At 37.1% G+C, this 20,382-nt stretch overlaps 1 protein-coding gene across 1 annotated transcript in view; it reads right to left on the bottom strand.

Annotated features, from left to right (window-relative positions):
• Positions 1 to 20,246, bottom strand: part of LOC124168785 (voltage-dependent L-type calcium channel subunit beta-1) — a 788,354-nt gene extending 768,108 nt beyond the window's left edge. Inside the window, exon 1 of the mRNA XM_046547091.1 lies at positions 20,154 to 20,246. The gene's annotated coding sequence lies outside the window, so the exon portion shown is untranslated. The remainder of the gene's footprint in view (positions 1 to 20,153) is intronic.
• Positions 20,247 to 20,382: the final 136 nt, after the last annotated feature.

The following is a 20,382-nucleotide window of genomic DNA, read 5'->3' as shown; positions in this document are numbered from 1 at the left end:
CCCATAAGTATTGATTCGGACAGCGAGAAGAGGGACAGCCAAACATTCTCCCCTTTCCCACGAATACCCCCACCCCTTCGCATGCGTTCCCTCCTCCCTCCTTTTACCCCTCCCCCGTCTCGAAGGCGGGCCCCTCAAGTGCGCGGTCTGGCCTCTCACGAGACCCGGCGACGGACCGCGCCCACTGCACGTGCAGTCGCTGATGTGGCCGACCTCACGGGTTTTCCTCCGCGGCGATCGGGATTGGAGTTATTCGCGTGGTAATGGAGTCAATGGTACAGTGTGGTCCTATCACTCTTGTGGCGCACTGTAATAAGTCAGCGAAGTAGGTACTGTTCACCAGTGGCGCAGCGATGGAGGGTTTTGGGGGATAGAACACCCCCCCCCTCCTAGAGCTCAGAGAAATTTTAAAATTTAATTTGGATAAATATTACTTATAGAATAGCGTAAGGATTAATAAAGTATCCCTCAGAAATCCGTGAAACTAACCATTTCTCAAAAAAAAATTCTGGGGGAGGGCATTCGCACCAATTGCTTACCCAGCGAGGGGAAAGGGGGGGGGGACAACCCCCCCCCCCTCAAGAGGCAAAAATCGTAAAAGTCTGTACGCCAAATCAGTACTGAATTGAAACGAAAGTATTCAACAAATTTTCTTTAAACCCACCAAAAATGATATATATATTAGTATAAGATATGTAACTGAAATAAAACTATTTTTCAAGGAAATAATCTCAAAAATCCCATGGCTTGCCCCCCCCCCCTCCTTGACCATGGCTTGTCCCCCACCTAGACCATGGCTTGTCCCCCCTAGTTATGATCCTGGGTACGCCCTTGATTCGCACCTCCTGTATTCCATACCCCCCAGTATTAGATTCTCCTAAAGCCCCCCCCCCCCCCAGCCTTAATTCCTACGTGCGCGCTTGGATAGCATATTAATATGATTGGAACTGTTATATATCTTCCATCACTCTTCTGGCACTCTATAATAATCCAAAAAGTATACTTGCAGCAGGAAATGGCGGTACTGCTCCTATTAATGTGGTTGTAACTTCCATACATCTTCTGTCACTCTTTTTGCTCCACATAATTAGTTAAAATGTATGCTTGGGGCAGAAAATGGAACTTTTGTTCATAATAAAGGGTAGAGTGGTGTCAAAGCAAGAGCAATTAGTTGATGGCCTGATAATAAACTAAATCCGATTACTTGCTAAAATTAATTGTGTAGGCCCTAACTAAATTGCATTGAAAGAAATATGATACCTTCCGGTGTACACATAGTTGGTTTTTTGTTTGTTTCAATGTATCTTTTTTTTAGTCTACTGTTATAATTTTATTTTTTCAGCGAAATGATGTGATTTCATATTAAGCATCAATGGAACTTTTGGGGTCCATAAACCAACCTGTCTAAAATCAATAACGCTTGGTTATTTTATTGTTGTTAATGAAGTTTTCATTTCATTATTTCTGTGTTTATTTTCAATATATAATTCAAAAAGGCATGCTCCAAGACATCAAGATATTGAACGTAATTCAGTTTCATCAATAGCCCTTAAAAATTTCCCTATAATTCAACTACCCTGGCAATATTTGAGGATGTAATTAGTTAGCAGGGTGAATTTCACGAAATAGTTTCTAAAATCGCCATGAAAGAGCAATTAAAATTGTAGGTTAATCGTGATAAATTCATATCTTTGCTGTGTATATATTGTAACTTTGTATTTACGTGAGGGGTGTTTTTTATCTACTGCAGCAAATAATTAGGAGACCATAGGATGTAATCGTTTCAAAAGCTTACTCATTTTTTTCATTTATGCATTGAAGCCTTGAAATTCATATCCTTGCGTAGAAAACAGGAAGGATGACTTTTTTGTCCCTCTTTCTGGAACTTAGAAAATTACCTTCATGATTCAAAACGCTTCCTCACGGTTATTCCATGAAAAGCTGCATTTCATCATTTTCTTCCCATTCCAATGTGAAATTTCACTGGATGGGGTCATTTTGTAGTTTGCGTCACCGAAGTGATTGCTTCTGGCGTTCCATGGTCATTGGTCAGCCCACAATATCTATTTTTTCCATGACCTGGGTCAATTGGCCTTTTAAGAACGTAATGAATGTTTCGGACAGAAATCTTTGAATCTCCCAAATCGAAAGGAAACTTTTGTCATTCTTTCCCTTGGTATTGTCGGCGATGAAAGAATTGTGGCTTTATAAATAAGGCATCGGCTACAGGGTGGTACTAACTGTAACCTAATTATTTATCTAGTAAAACAACTGGTTTGATTTTAAATTTTAGCCTCAGACCCTACTTACTATTGTGATTGTAACTCTTAACAATAAGTAAGTAATATATGACTGGTAAAGTCATATTTTCTACTCTCACAAACGTAAATTGAGATAGTTAGGTGAAAATGTTACTTCAATGGGCAGTGAATAATCACTCGGTAAAATTGCGGAATTTTGTTGCGGCGATGAACGTATTCCATTAGACCTCTTTGATTGCGTTAGGTTTTTTTATTCAAACGGTACCGGCTTAGGAATTATCATCACAAATTATCCATAAAATATTAATCGGGGAGAAAATTTCGGCTGGTTAATTATAATAAACGGGAATTCTAGCGACGAACGCTTTTTTAATGTGAGTAGTTTATATTTCGTCTCTTAGATGAATCGTAATTATTCTTTCCGAGTAGAAAATTTCGCTTGTCACGCATTGCCACTTTCTCTCGGCGTGAAGAGATCTCTGTCTTACCCAGTTGTTTCTCCAAAGAACACAAAGCTTGGCTCTCTCCACATTTGCGATGTAATCGGTGTAAGTGACCCGTGCCAAAAGATGGCACTGAAGTTCCTTCCTTAGCTGTGCAGACTGTAAACGGATCAACTTCACCCAAATACAACTATCTCCTTCAGGTTTTACATTTTAGATATGCAATACGTTTATGGTTTAATGGATCTTTTACATATCTGTAATTATACTCGGCGTGTTTCGCCTTATTGAAGAAGGTTTACTCAGCCATGAGTACCAGGAAAACAAATTATTGAAGAGGGGAAATAGTTTAGTCACCCAGGCACCCGAATTACTAACGATAGACGAAGCTAGGAAGAAATAGACAGTGGAATAGCATAGGCTGGGAGGTTCAACAAAACTTGTAGAATCGTGTTTTTTTTAAGAAGCACGTCGGGTAACTAAAAAAATATTATATTTTAAATATAAAATATAAATTAAAATAAAATCTAATTAAAAATTTATTTTTACAACATTATTAATTTGAAAAATCGTCGTAAATTTAGAAATTGTCAAAATTTCATTAAAATTTCTTACCCCTACAGCCGATCAAATGGCAAATGTATTAGTCGCTATCACGTTTGTGTATTTAAAAACAATGGCAAAGAATTTTTACGATTTGGTCGAAGTTTTTATTTCCCGACTTATGAAAATAAAAAGGGCCAAAAGGATTACTTGTTACTTAAAATGTGAAAAATCAATTGGTGAATGTATTTTGTGGTGCTTGGATTACCCTGCAATAAAATAATTGGCTATATAGTCCCCTTAATTAAGGCTTTAACGCGTTCATTAAGTCTATACTTTCGCATGATGTATTCTTTAAGAAATGAAATGTTTAAGTATTATATAACTAATAACTTCAGGCTTTACTTTGTGAAACCTCTCCATATTGGAATTAAGGAAATGAAACTTTGTAAGGTTCACAGATTGTTTAATTAAGGGCACGACCCGGGTTTCGTAACTTAGTTACCTGACGATGTAACTAAGTTACGAAACCCGGGTCGTGCCCTTAATTAAACAATCAGTGAACCTTACAAAGTTTTATTTCCTTAATTTCAATTTAAGTATTATCGCTAAAGATACAGAAATATCCAATTTTCTGGGTTACTCTAGAAATAATCGTAATTTTCCTTTAATTAGTAATGTTATCCCTCTTAGTGAGAAATGACTAGTACTACATTAAACATTATCCCATTCAATGTATTTGGTAGTCAAGCTGTAAGTTTTTCACTCGTTTTCATTGATGTAAAATTCGTTTGAAATATTTTGCTATTGAATATGTGTTGAGCAACGTACTCTTCCTTGCGCATGGTTTATGCTCCGACTAAAAAATATCCAATTGTAAATTTAATAGAGGCTCCGAGCATCTCCAGCACTAGTAATGCATATTTCATGTACATTTACAAAATTGTATTAGCTATTTTTTTATGAATCCTCTTCAAATAAACATGATACATGAAATATTTTAACTTGTTATGCGTGCCGCTATTTTTAAGTCCTCTAGTTGAATTCTCTTCTACTGTTCATGGTAAGCAAGACGTTTCTATCGAAGCAATCACATAGTTCCGTAAAACAGAGTTAATATAGTCTTACTTTCGCATGCCATTCGCATTCTTAAATGATAATGGGTTGAAATACTATCACAACATAGCTATCCCCATATTCATTAATTATTTTCATGGATATGGTGAAACGGATTTTTCCGTACTGTTGGAAATACATACGTATGTAGGGAGGGTGAGAAGCCAAGAGGTACAAGTGATATTTTTCTCAACAGAGTAGAGTTAATTGTGAGAAGAAATACACAAAAACATGGTTTCCATGGGATACGAGTGAGTCTGCTCTGTGCTGACATCGAGTGGAAAATCTAATGCACTACTAAACATCTAATTGATCTCGTTTGTTTTCTATACCTAATTTCTGTGCCTAACTCTGTATAGAAAAGAGAAATCAGTTGTACCCCTTGACTTCCAAACCACTGATGTATCATTTTCTTTCAAAAGACACGTTTTATTTAAAAGAGAAAATAACTTTTTTACCTTAACTAGTCGTTCCTGTATTTTGGAGGTTAATAAATTTCATTTTTTTAAATAAATTATTAGATATTAACAATAAAATCAAACATATTTTTTAAATTAGTCGTTTCCGTACTTGGGTGCATCTTGCTTTATTTGTTCTTATTATTACCTATTTTCAAATGTGTTTGATGAGAAAGTTTCAATAATTGACAGAAGAAAATTTCATATATCAACGAAAGCCGTGGTCAGCCTAAAGGATTGTATACGCTTTCGCTAGGATATAAGGATGATATCTTTTGACCAGTGAGTATTAATTTTGAATTCTCAGTATTACTCAATGTACTGTTTTGATCATGGTGGTGTTTGGATCACAGTGTATAGAAAAAAGAAATCACTTGTACCCCTTTGCTTCTCACCCACTTATATGTCACAGCTATATGTATAGATTTTCAGTATTTTCCTCTCTCTCCTAAAGCTCTCTGCTCATTTTTGTTTCATCATTTCTACTTTTGTTTTGAGACAAATAAGGACAATGCTGCTATCAAATCGCGCATTCCCTTGTAATAGTGTTCATTTACATCATCACCAGTGCATGGTATATGCATCCACACTGGACTTGCTCATCCAGGTTAATTTCATCAACAGTTAGTAATTAGGGCCTTGAGCAGCTGCTTTTCAAGACCTGAATATATGACCGCAATTACGGCAATTCCCTCTGCGGCATTAATTTTCTCAGCGTGGCAGTATCTGGTCATCGCCCGTGACAAAATTCTCCCAACAAACCCTCTCGGCCCCCTTCCCATGCCTCTTCTTTTAATGAAAACATCCGACGAATTTGGATTTTTTTAATGAAAACGTCAACCGGACCAGAGCCTATCACATAAACAGCTTTCCCGAGCACGGCGTGAAGAATCCCATTCTCTAGTCACACTGAAGCGCTTCATGCTCTCATGAAGATTTTACTTATGAAGGAAATTTCCGGGAGTACGCATCCCTTTTCATAATTTATTTATATTCATCACCACGAAAAAGCACTAAAAGGCCATTGTAACTTTACACAATAATAACAATCGACGAATAATTCGAAACGTCGGTGCTGGAAAACCCCTGGACCCGGCTGGAAACCCGAGAACTCTTCCTCCAGTCTATTCGCCAGGAAAACCTTAGATCCTTCAACAATCGACTATTTCAAACATTCATGTCCTGGATACGGGATAGCTGCCTAGGTGGGACTCGAACCCGCGCCCTTTGGTTTTGCTGGCAAGAACTGTGCCCCGCCACTATTGAAGCCACAATAAACATTTAAGGAGAAATTTCGTTACGAAAAGATCTATTACCTGAACCAGGATTCGAACCCGGATCTCCCTATTCCTGGTCTTTTGTATACTATATCAGTTACACCCTCTCGAACACATGTAATCATGAGGTATTTTTTGCTCCTACGCAAGAGTTTTAGATTGGCAAGGTGAAATCATGACGTGATGGGTAGGTATAGCTGACGAAAACGATAGAGTTAGTTTTTATGTTGTTAATTTGGTTTGGAAATCGTAATTCAAATTAATATAATTATCACGGTAACGGAGTAATATCAGGATTTTTAATCTAATCTCTTTATACGTATTTCATTTTTCATTTGTATAAATTTTCGAAATTTATGTTGATATAAAAAATGACAAGTGAAATAAATATTTATAAATCTCTCATTAAGTATTTCACTTATTATTATATTCCATTTTCCATAGTAATATTATTGAATTTTGAGCCTTTAAGATCTCTGTTTTTGGTTATAGAGCGCTCCTGTAAATATGTATTTACTCTGAGGTTACACCTTCAACCCAGGAGCGGTCTGGTTTTTTTAAATTATGGAACTCGTTTAAACGATTTTTATTAGTTAATTAATTTATAACATACCAAGTGTAAAGAGGTCATTTAAAAATTAACTAATATATTGCTGTCAAATGAATAAAGAGAACCTGATGATTTTTGAAAGGGTTATTCGAAAAGGTTATTTAAGAGGTGTTTTTAAAATTTCTGTGCAGTTGCAAGGAGCAGATTCAATAAATAGCAGTGACGCCATGGCAAAATTAGCAGTGCCGGAAGGCACTTTCCTTAATTTTTTTTATAAAAGTGAAATATTACTCAGTGTGTCTTTTTTATTACAAGTTACTATTTACATTTTATCGGAAAATTTTTTTTTGTTTCGAATGTATATATTAGAAATTTTAGGCAACATAATTGATAAAGGTGTTATTTGACTCTTATATATTTTGTTAACCATGACAGCGCTACCAAGTATATAATAGAACCATAACACATTATAAAATTTTATAAGCTGTGAAATTCTCTCTTTTTGTTGTGTTTTTTCTTGCGAAATTTCTATTTTATTAACTTTTATCGTGTTTTTTAAGCGCCATAATAGCGTCAAATCCATTTCCGGGCATTCAATTTCCTTAATATTTCCGGGTAAGATCCAAAAAAGGTTAACAGAGCCTCATCATGAGTCTCAGCCGAGGGCCCCCAAACACATCAGACCGCCCCTGCTCAAAGCTATCTTTGGCCCTATTGGCCCATGAGAGGCTCACTATCCTTTGAAAACTTATTTGGTTTTAGAAATCCCAGTTTAGACGAATGGCAATATTCAATTTTATCCGCATTTGAAAAAGGCTAGATTGGCGCCCATGCGATGCCACTCCACGTGACGTCACAGGGGCCCAGATGCTATACGAGTAGTTAGGAGTTTTACATCATCTGAGATTACCAATGCATGCATGAGGCACAGAGCTCAGGGAAACATCTCTTAATAATCACCTATTAAAACTGCCAATGATGACTGGAAAGTTTCCTTCGTCTGATAAGGTGTCAATAATCCTTTTTCAAGCCAAGCGCACCTGCTAGCAGTGTACTCTGCTACCTGCTAGCAGACTGCATCGCAGCGGCGCACATATCCTCTCACCAAGGGCACCTCACGCGACAGCAGCGGGAACCAGAATGACGTCACACGGACTTTTCCCAGCATTTATACTTAGCCGTCGCGTTTTCGCGCGCTTGAAAATTTTCACTTTTCATTTAATCCGAAAAATAGATATCGTCATTTAAAAATTCAAAAGCGTGAAATGCGTTCTCCAGGAGTAATGATATCGTTCTCCAGGAGTAATGATATCGTTCGATTTAGGCAATAAAAAAATAATAGGAAACCACACTATTATATCATACTCGACATTTTAACGCTTTTTTCCTAATGGGTTTGAGCCATAAGTAGTTTATTCCGCTATCTTGGTTGCATGCAGTGAGGATATTAATTGATTCAGGGAATACGCAGCGATATTAGATTTTTATGCGAGCTGAACTTTTTTCGCTGTGAATGAGACCGCTCTCCATTGCAAAATAACGTGTCGTGGACCACCTAACGAATCTTGAGACCTTTTCAAGGTTATACATATATCTTCCCCTCGTCTGCCACAAAGCTTGCTAATTGCAAGAGACTAGTATAAATACTTACAGTGGCGAAGCAAGAAATATGCTCTTTGGGGGGATGAGAGGGGATGGGCGAATGGCGGAAAACTTTTGAAAAATTACATGCCTGCAAATACATTTTACATAATTTTAGCACTTAAAATTTGGGTTTAATTATAAGGTTGCGTTTAAATTTACTGTGAGTTAAAATTAGGCAATAGTTTTGAATATTATTTTTATTTCTCTGAGGCTTTGGGGGGGGGGGGGGAACTATACCCCTCACCCCCCCCCCCCAAATAGTTACGCCACTAAATACTTAGATGGTGATATTCTGCCATTTCGCTATGTGACAGTGCAAAAACGGTGTAATTAAAAGTTGCCGATTTCTTAAAATCTTGTTGGAGAGTAATTAAGGACTTAAATAAAGCCAAACATTTTGTACTATCGATGCTTTACTTCCATTAATAGTTTGTTCAAAAATACTAGGTACTATAAATATTGCTGGGGATGCCTTCTTCTTTACAAAGAGTTTAGTTAGAGTTAAGAGTTAAGAGTTTAGAGTAAATAGGTTTCGTTCCGCAGTTTTGTCACCTATCATTGCAAAAACTGAGTAATTGAAATTGAACATTTTAACGTTAATTATTGTATTGGAATGTGGGTATTTAAAACTTTAATGCCAAATATATGGCCTACGGTATACATTTATACCTTCGGTATATTTTTATAGCTTCATGAGGGCTTTTTTGCATTTATTATGATTTGGATTTCATATTTTTATGAATATTATTTCTATATTTCCTTTAATAACGAATTATATTCATTGCATAAATACCGTGATATAAGTATAAAAATGTAAAGAATATTTTAATATACACCGTTGGCCAAATATTTTGCATTTAATCCTTAAAGACCTGCACCAAGGCACTAATCAAATAAAAAATTTAGGCCAAGGAAATGAAAGAAACTCAATTATCTAAATACACCAAAGGATGAAGTTCACCATGAAAAAATATTTGAGTAAGACGGGATTCGAACCCGGACCTCCCAATTGCCACTCACAAGTAATTGCCACTCCCAATTGTCAGTAACTTTTCACCCGTGCGCATGACTGCGTACAATGTCTTTTGTTTCATGCAGTGTTTCGATGTACAATTCCGCAGTTTTTCTTCCCAGTGGTGCAAAAACTGTGTGGTTAAAATTTACTATTTTAACGTAAAAAGGTCTATTTAACGGCCCAGAGAAAGAAGAAAATAAATTTATTATTTTACTGAAAATCTTGCCAGCAAGTTATTTTGCGACTCAAATTAATCCCAATGTGCGGTAATGTCGAAGTTTTACTTCTATTTATTTTTTGTTCGAAAATATGTACTACTAAACATCTTGTTGGGGGGGTCTTATTTCTCATTTTCTCACTTCATCCCCTCCTCAACTTCATCCACGACTTCCCCTTCCTATCTGCCTCTCCTTCCCTAGCCCCCAGCTCTAATATCTGGATTAGGGGATTACGTAGGATGAAAACGCCAGCCGAGCTGAAAAGTGAGCTCGACTCTCCTTAATAATGGCCTTTTAGACGGAGGAGAGGGTGTTAATAAGGCCCTAATGCTCCAATGCAACGCCGTACGCCCCGGTCAAATTTCATCGGACTCGGATTATGAATGTTGATTGCATTACGGGAAGGTTTATGCTCGCGGCAATGTCTCCAGGCTTTTCGTCTCGTTGCGGGTGAAAATTGTTTTTGCCTCGAAAACTAATGGAATGAATTAACGAAATACTCGTTCATTGTCATCAGGGTGAATAATTTTGTCTGAAAAAAAGGTTGGTATGTAACTATTATCAATTACAACAATTACTATTCTGAATTACCTAGATCTTTCAGGTCGACCGCGAGTAAAACTATTGTTGTAACTATTTTATAGTTACATCTCAACGTTTTTGTTCATTCAAACTGTAGCCCGGTCAAATTAGGCCAAAAAATAGGGCTACCCTGGCATAAATTCCTAACAAGGTGAAAATTTACAGGAATGCTACTAATACCACTCTTATGAAATCCAGAAAAGTCCCCATCGATCCCGTGCGTGCAAAAAATCTTATTCAAGGTCAAAGGTCACCAAAATGGGTTAATTGCTTTTTTAGTCAAACGGTTAGTTTTACGATGCAAATTGCTCAGACCACAATTGTAGATCATTAAATTGTCTAAAAAATTGCCACTATATTTTTTTATCTGATATTTACAATTTCCGAGAAAAAGCCGTTCGAAAGTTAGCCTGAGCTGTATTCTCCGTAATGTGAATGACTATATAGTTGCGCTCTTCAAACATTATTGGACAGCTCCAGCTAACTTTCAAACGGTTTTTACTCAGAAATGTTAATCTTAGAGAAACTTTTACAGCGACAATTTTGTAGATAATTTCCTGATCTACAATATTGGTCCGAGCAATTTTTATCGTATAACTACCGTTTGGCCAAAAATTGCAAATAACCCATTTTTGTGACCTTTGACCTTGAATAAATTTTTTTGCACTCACGGGATCGATGGGGACTTTTCTGGATTTCATAAAAGTGGTATTCTTAGCGTTTCTGTAAATTTTCACCTTGTTGGGAATTTATGCAAAGGTCAATGGTCTATTTTAACCGCGCTACTGGTTCATTCGTCCTGACGACGATGGACAGTCGTGAAAAAAATATTTGCCTCGAAACCTAATGGTATGAATAAGAGGTCCTCTGCCCTCTCTGCCGGTGTCATTTCGCGTTTGGTCGCGTTTCTTCTCGGGATTTCCACCGGTTTAATTCGCTGTATATCACCAACGTTTGGACGGACGACACGCTCATCGTCATCAGGGTGAATGAATTAGTTCGACTGAAAATAACGTTGAGATGTAATTATTAACGGATACAACAATTGATTTGGTGAGAATCCAACAGATACAAGTAATTTTTTTCTAAACAGAGTTAGGCACAGATATTGTCAGAAGAAATGAACAAAAACTTGGTTGGCCTAAGGGATACAAGTAAGCCTCTGTAAGTAAGTAAGCCCCCTTCACAGTGTCCGGCGTTATCTGGTGGAAATGTTTTATATCCATGAGAATAAAATAAAATGGTAAATTTCCACACAATTTTATTTACAAAATACCGACCCGGTTTCGACTCGTAGCATCGAGTTGTATGTTGTATTTCGAAACCGGGTCGGTATTTTGTAAATGAAATTGTGTGGAAATTTACCATTTTATTTTATTCTCATGGAAGCCTCTGTTCTTTGCTGACATCTTGTGGAAAATCAAATGCACCACCAAATATCTAGTTGATCTTTTTTGTTTTCTTTACTTCATTTCTTAAGCTAAATCTGTTTAGAAAACCAATTGTACCCTTTGCTTCTCACCCCTATAGTTTAAATTCTGAATTACCTCGATATTTCAAGCCGATCAGAAGTAAACTGATCGTTGTTATTGTTAACAGTTTCATCTCAACGTTTTTACAGTAAAACTTATAAATTTACCCTGAGTACGATGGACGAGACGTCCATTGAAACATTGATGATATGCAACAAATTAAACCCATGATAATCCCGAGAAGTCTTCCCGTAAATAATTCGTGGGGAAAGAATTACTTTAACTTGCCTTTATATCGAATTTCTCGCTTGAAATTGTCGTCATCTCTTGCCATTTTCAGGGTGCATCGAGTTGTAGTTCTTCAGCATTGTATTTCGAATTGAAAAGTTTTACATCTGAGAAAATAACAAGGCATAATTTTCAACTTTGGGATGCAGGAAAAATGTAAATCAGAGTTTTGTGCTCGGGAAATATTAAAATGATAGTGTAAGTTTCAAGAAATCGCCGTGAAAAAATTACCGGTTGTAATGCATTTTCATCCTCATATTTTAAAGTACAAAGAGGTGCTCTTTCAAACTCGTCGGGCCACACCTTGAATATGCTACGACCGTATGAGATTCAGCGCAGGCAGACTTAATCCATGATCTTAATGAAACACAAAGGAAAGCTTCGCGATTCGTCAAAAACTGCTTTTGGCGTACAGAAAGCGTAATACGGATATTGAACAAATTAGGCTTGAAGCCGCTAGGGACTTGGAGGATGCGCGCTAAGCTTAGATTGCTTAAGCAATGGGGCGGTTTACTATTATTTTATTGCATAAATCGAAAGATTTTTACTCCTGGAGTAAGTATTTCACGCTTTTAGATTTCTAAATGACGATGTATATCTTTCGCGATTAAATGAAAAGTGAAAATTTTCAAGCACGCGAAAACGCGACGGCTAAGTATGAATGCTGGGAAAACTCCGTGTGACGCCATTCTGGTTTCAGCTGCCGCTGTGTGAGGCCACCTTGGTGCGAGGCTATGAGCGCCGCTACGATGCAGGTTGCTAGTAGGTAGCAGAGTACCCTGCTAGCAGGCAGCGCTTGGCTTAAAAAAGTATTTATTATTAATACCCTATCAAACGAAGGAAACTTTCCGTCCTTAGGCAATTTTAATAAGTGATTATTAAGACATGTTTCCCTGAGCTGTGTGCCTTATGCATGAATTGGTAATCTCAAACGATGTAAAATTCCTGACTACTCGTATAGCATCCAGGTCCCCGTGACGTCAAGTGGAGTGGCATCGCATGGGCGCCAATCTGGCCTTTTTCAAATGAGGTTAAAATTGACCATTTACACTGGTCTAAACTGGGATTCTAAAACCAAATAATTTTTATATAATGAATACACTAATAGTGAGTAACGAATCGCAATCAATACCTTTCGTTTTGAATGAAGAAAACTTACCCCATATTGAGAGTAGATCTTCAGAAGGGACAGGGATAACATCATATTAGAACCCCACCAGGGGTGCCGACTTACAAAAAATATTGGGGGGGCCCAAACCGAGGACCTTGCCCCAGTAAATTTTATAAGTAGTGAATTTTTTTAAAAGTTTTTTAAGCATTTTAGAAGAGTCATATGATCAACATTAGAACCCTGATCACTCGAATCTCGATATCTGGACACTCCGGGGAAAATCGACAAGCCTGACACATTTTTTCCTCACAATTGTAACGAATTTTTGGGGGGCTCGGGCCCCCTCAGGCCCCATTGAGCCGGCGCCACTGAACCCCACTATATGTCCGAAAGAAACGATAAATTAAGAGAGATATATTGCTGAACGGAGACGTTAAGGACTTCGTTTTTCCCTCAAACAATTAAGGACCTGATAACGTCTAAGCAGAACATCGACCACTTCATTTTTATTTGTAAACGGCTGGTGTCCTAACATCCCCCGCCACACGCCTATTGAAGCGGTTTGCGGGATAGTATGTAGATGTAGAGGTAAAATAATTTCCTGCAAGAAAATATAATTTCTTGTATCCTAGTTACAGAAAATTTTCAGGAATAGAAAGGTTAAGCAAAAGGCAGGTCTTTACATGACTACTTAATCGCTATAATTAATTCTTTTCTTTACCTACCCTTAAAATTAATATCTTATGCATTATACTGTAAATGATTTTTTACACCTTCTGTTGTCGTATTAATCTTATTGAGATATTTTAACAACTCTGATATGGTTTTGTTTTGCTTTCAGATATATTTTCCTCTGATCCTGCGTGGTTAAGATATCAGCTGAAGGTCAGCCTAATAGCAGCTTGTGATAATTCCATCCAGAAGAATCTTTTTGGGGAGGGAGGATTGGCTCAAAGCCAGGGGGACCATAGGTAAATAATATCGAAAATCTAAATATATTCATATTTATTATATATTTTGCTCGTGTGTGACCAATTGCGTTTGTGTTCTTCCATTATCTGATTTCTAAATTTATTTTGTGCAAGTGGAGGCCTGTTATATTATTCAATACCAAGGGAGTGGTCACAAAACAGGCCATTGATATGTATTCTTTCTCTAACCTAGATGTTTATTTTTACTTTGACATTGAAAAAATATGTATAGGTACTCATGCACTGTGTACGATTAATAAATCGAAAATTAGGAGCTTTTTACTTTGACCTTAAAAATAAAAAGTCATCCTTTCTCATATTTTGGTCATACCTACTAGTTTAAATTTATGTAACACCGCCACTTCCAAATCCACGGTCACCCTCTAACTTATCCGAAATTTGCTTGTGACCTTTCTGTATGAAGAATCTTTTCTTATCCTAAAACTCTGCACTTAATGTTTTCTCGAGCTTGAATGCACCTCATTATAAATTCCATCAGCACATATTGTGGCGTGAGAAAAGATGTGTCATTTTCCATGAATGTTGACGAAATGTTTTGTAAACAAAAATATACCAAACAAATAAATGCATTCAAAAATTGTTTTGATGCTACCGCTTCCTTAAGCAAGATTGGCGTGAGTGTATTTATTGATCAGAAAAGTAGATATTGCCTATACATGAGCATAATTGGACTTTTTTTATAATTTTTATTTTATGCGTGCACAGTTTTGTGTTCTATTTGACAAGAGGTGTGTTTTGGACTGCTTATGTTCCGATAGAAATTCTTCAATAGCCGTTGGAAACTGTTTGAAGTTTTACCTCCTGCAGGTTATACACCATCCATTCATTCGAGCATGCAACCAGTCAGAATGGGGTCGTTCCCTCAGACACGGAATCGCAATTTAATAAAATAATTCAGGAAATGGAAGGTAAAGGTAAATGACGACGGAAAGAAAAGTCTTCTTCATCAAGCCAATTTCTCAAAACTTTAAAATGAACATTTTTCCGCCCACTTTCGTGAGTTAGTGACGTCATTAAAGTTATGGTTTATTAAGTCGTTCAGAGACCCGATCCTTGACGGATAGAATCGCTCATTGGAGTGTTTTTCACAACGAACCATGTGAGACGGATGCGCGAAGTCGAGAAGTAGCGGAGAGCCGCTCGGCAAGAGTCAGTGACGTCATGAACTGATCAGCGAATGGGTTCAGCGCGTCGGGTTTTCGCCGCAAATAGGTCGAGAAGTAGGCGACGGATTAAAAAAACGGAAAAACACGCTTCTCTTCATTTCTCAAACTCTATCCCAATCGATCAAAATGATATAATGGTGCACGAACCTAATGGATTTAGCTCTCCCGGAATAAAACCGTGATAAAGCCTCTTGGAAGGCTATTTGGGTTTCCCATCGGGTAATTTTTGACATTTATGCCGACCTTTTGGGAACCAGGTTGACTACCATCTTCAGAGCTGATGTAAGATCGTTAAGATGTAATCGTCGATTAATTATATCCAATATTAGTCCTGATTGGGTATAAATGCTGGAAGACTGCACTTACCTCACATCAGCCCTGAAGATGAGAGCTCACTTGGTTCCCGAAACGTCGGCAGCGATGTCAAAAATTACCAGTTGGGGATCCCGAATAGCCTTCCAAGACTCTGTACCCCGGGAAAACACGAGAGAAGCTCAGCTAAAGCGTGTGTTTGGCCCTAATAGTCATTTCTCGGTACAATATAATGATTAGCTTTTTAGGGCCAGATAAGTTCATTTCAATCTCATGGAACTTTAGGGGAACGAATATTCAAAGTAAATATTGCATTTAAATACCTCACATTTAGTTTAACATGTGCCAATTTTAAGCCTTGACTAACAATATTTCATTTCTCGTTAAATTTGAATGACCTAAGTTGTAACTGCAATACCATCAGTTATCAGCTTCTAGATGCAAGCTTATTCCGTCTTAATGTTGTATAGCGATATGTTTTTCTATGTTCCTCGCTATTGTGTTGATGTTTCGACGTACAGTTGATTTTTTGTAGCAAACATTGCCACAAATTTGTGAATAACTAGTGCTCTTTAATGAATGTGAACTTAATAAATGTTTGTTGACTTTTGAGAACAATCAGTACAATCAAACAGAGACTACGCCCTTTATTATGAAAGCCATCATAATTTAATTGTATTTCGCGTAAACTACTTAGATTTGGCCTTTTCAATGTGTTTTTATTGCATCTAACATCGAACAAAAGTGATGAATGATTCTACTCACTAATCTGTTTTCATTCAGCGTTAAAATGACCTAAGGGATTACGTAACCTTATCATGCTATCACTATACCCATTATCTTTTATGATATGCACCACGATGTGGTGGTAGTTATTAACATTAGTTAAATGAAAAATTTATTTGAGCACCAAATGCTCAAATAAATTACGTGAAAATATTGCAATGTTTCATTAAACCACCGATACCCATTGAATTTGATTATTTATAAATATAACATTTATGACCCCTCAGAAATATTTTTACTTATCTTTATGAAAAATTTTCAGAAAAGAAAGAGTTTTTCAGTTTGATAATAGTTAATAATTATATTTAAACCTATATCACATAAAAATATGGGCATGACAAATATGTTTCTCAGTAAAATTAAAAGCAAGCAAACAGAGATCTTCTTTACTCAGTAAGGAGAAACATTATTCCTTGTATCTGGTTATATGGAAGCATTTTTCACATACATGTGCAGAGGAATTTACACAGTGCCAGGCTTATAGGAAGTGCGGACATGTTTAATGTTTAACACAAAAGGCAGGGATCACCATGCGTCATGCTCTGACTCTTAAATGAATGTCACATCAAAGATATCTGAGAATTAAATGCACACTATGCAAATGAAGAAATGCCATACGATGGAATCAGCTGTCATCGAGAACATGAGCGGGTCAAATAAGCTTCTTATGAAAGTATAGCTTGGAGGGAAGGTATATTGAACAATGAGTTAGCTCCGCCTAAGAGCAGAAATGAGGTTTCTTTCTGCTATGTAATTTTTGGTCCACAGTAATTGATCAATGTATCAGCAGGGCAGAAATTTTGGGTCAAATGATGGTTTTTAATCTTATGGCTGTGATTTTTGCTTACCTTTGCTGTCCATCTGCATTGCATTTCTTGTCAATTCAGCTCTGCTACCATGACTATTTTTGTGATAATGTAAGCTTCATCTTCTTATATTAGTACTCATATATATTAAGGAACCTTGTTTAAATAATGACTATAATTTAGGCATCACTTCTTAATTGAAACTGTTGATCACCGCATGTATTTTTCCATCCAAATTCCCAGAATTGATTGGTGAAGCAATATAGGCATAAGAAAAGTTTATTCTTCAAAACATATCTTTTTCTATCTAAGTAAGACAAGTATCCATTTTATAGTGAAATTTAAATTTTAAAATATCGTTTTACATTTTTGATAGGCTTACTCAAGTATCTCCATTTCCAGGGATATCGACATACTCCAGAGCCCTTCATTAAACTTGTTCTTTTTACAGAGGTTTTAAGCCCGAAGTGGCAATTCACAGTCATGAAGCGTTTAATTTGATCCTTAATCAATAAGCATAGCCAGACAACAGGTGGACAGGTGGTGAAGGGCAGTCATGCATTGTAAAAACATGAACATTCCATTGAGAAAGAATGTGTAGCTAAAATAAGCCTCTTTAAATTATAAAATATGTTTGAAAGTTGAACTCAACCCATAGTTATTGGAAGTTCTTTTTGAGGGAGCCCTTCTCTCAATATCTGGTATCCATATTTCGTTGCAAATACTTTGTAATATATTCGCCTCTAATTGAGGTGCATCTATAGTATTTTTCACTTATGCGTATTTTACAAAAGTGAATTATGACACCATTTTTAAAAACTGGAATGCCTACGCTCAGTAAAAGTGCTTTTTTATGATGAATATTGATATCAACTGTCGATTTTGTAGTATATGTGTTAATAAAATCTAATTTCACACTATTATTTCTTATTATGGAGTGGTATCAGGCTCATGGAGCCAGTATGCGTCGCATGTTCGCATGACCTTTGGTATTATCATCATCTGTTGCTATTGATTGAGAATTTCAATGCTGTCATGCGTAAGGTGGAAAATCAACCTCTCATTTTAATTCACTGCAACCTCTCTTACAAGCTCTCCTTTGCTTTCAGAATACTTGCGCTTCACATTTAGCAACTTTACTTTCCTGTAAAGGATGCTTCGAAAGATGAATTAGGAGTCTTTCTTCCACTCATATTTTCTTTTTTCCCATTTTAACGGTTAACTGGCTCGTTCAAATAAGTACTGATTTCCTCGATACAATTAGATTGGTGTCATAAATATTTATAATGCCATCCCGGCCCTACTGAATGAAGTACTGGTCTTCAAGAGAGGACAAATGAAAGTGGAAAGTGAAATTTGATTGGTTCTGGGACATTTCTGCCAGATAGGGTTGATTGCAATGGTGATCAGCATGGAGTGGTGGGGAATTGAGGGTGGGGTCCAAACACAACAGGTGCCCTAGGGAGGGTGGTTGGGAGGGTGGTAGGGGAAGCTAGCAACAGGAGTTGGGGGCTGGGGTCGCAAATTCGATAAATGGGCGAGAAAAGTTGGGAGATATCAGTGTGAAAACAGTGTATGCAAATAATTTTTGGGGAAAACCTTTAAAACGTTGCACTTAGGAAATGTGGTTGCTACGGGTACGGTTCTAAACAGGGGAGGTAATGGAGGAAAATAAGAGGGAACCAGGTAATAGCATTCCAAAAATCATGTATTGAGCGTTCAAATTGTACATTGATGTTCTCCAAGTGTCTTCACAAGTCCATGGTTTATTATTCATTTGAAATATCTGCAATAGAATGAGCAAGTTAAATCCCATTGTCATAAGGCGACTCACGACATCAATGGCTAGTTTTTAAAATCCAATTTAGTGCGTCTTCACGGTCAGTGATCCTTTGAAAAATTAAATATTCTTCCATTTCCGAGACTAACACAACCTATTTTCGCACTTGACACGATTTTTTTTACGATCACCTCCTTCTTGAGCACTTCCTACTTAATCTCCATCATTGTCGTTAATTTGTCCAAAATCACCAAAAATTTTACTGATAAACGCAGTGAACCAAGGGGAAGGAACACAAGCACGATATTGCCACGTTATTTTCCCTTGAAACTCAAGAAAATTAATCAACTACAATCACTGTATTAGCGACGCCATTAACGTTGGATTCGATGCATTTTGAGCGAACACAATCGAGACATCGAACTGAGCCAAATAGCTCAACAATGAGGGTTGAATTGAATAGAAAAAAAACAAGAAGATGGTGGAAAAGAATGCGAAGGAGAGAGAGATATATATGTAAGAAGAAGGAAAAAGAAATTAATCGAGACAAAAAAATAAATGAACAAGGAAGCGATTCAAATGACTTGACAACATGTGCTCATCATGCTCACATGCAAATAAGTGAGTGCGGGGGAGAGTGTACACAGGTAGATAGATATATAGATACATAATTACGTCCTTAGAAGATTCACCTCCATTAGGGAATTTTGATAAAAATATCACAGGGTCCTGCAAAGTTCACAGGGAGAAAACATGTGTAAAAAAGTGAAAACTCGCCGACTATTAAATTTTCGACGATCTAATCCGCCCTCTTCAGAGTTGTGGTTAAAACTGTTCCGTTCGAGAAAATGGTTTACTGAGCTAAAGCATAGAACCTCTTCAGTTTTACCTAAATATGAAAATCAATATTTCATTTTTCAACGTTTCGCAAACTCATTGTACCTTCAGGACTGTGACATTTACTACATAAAACACTTACGAAGGGTCTACACTCAATCAAACACTCGAAAAATCTAAAGCAAAGAGATTGCACAACTAGCTGTCGAATTTTAGGTCATCCATACTTATTTAGCGTAAATGTCATACTCCTGATGGAGCTAATAAATTTTATAAACCGTCGGAAATGAAATATTTGTTTGCATTGTATCCAAAAATTATTTATAACCCTGAAGAAGGCAGCTTGGGTCGTCGAAATATTAACAATGTCTCTCTTTTCTGACGTGTGGTTTTTTCCTGCGACTTTACTGAGGCCCCTTGCGATTTTTATCAGTATAATCATATACATGAAGAATGCAAATGTGTAATTATTCTTTTTTTGTTTTATATCGTTTACCTGGCTGCCAGAAATGGCCGGATCGTCCGGGCAGCCTCGCCGAGACATTCTCTTCCCTCTCCTCTCTTCTCCCCGCCTCCCCCCACTCCCTACCCGCACCCTTGCAATATCCCAACATCACTCATCTCGCTCCAGCGAAAACCCCTTCTTCACCTCTTCCCCCACTCCTCCCCACCCCTCCTACATTCGACCCCACCCCTCCCTCCGTCTGCAAACCACCGAACCCTTT

The sequence above is a fragment of the Ischnura elegans genome, chromosome 12 (genome assembly GCF_921293095.1).
Source record: "Ischnura elegans chromosome 12, ioIscEleg1.1, whole genome shotgun sequence".
NCBI lineage: Eukaryota > Metazoa > Arthropoda > Insecta > Odonata > Coenagrionidae > Ischnura > Ischnura elegans.
This window is presented reverse-complemented; position numbering and strand designations above follow the sequence as displayed.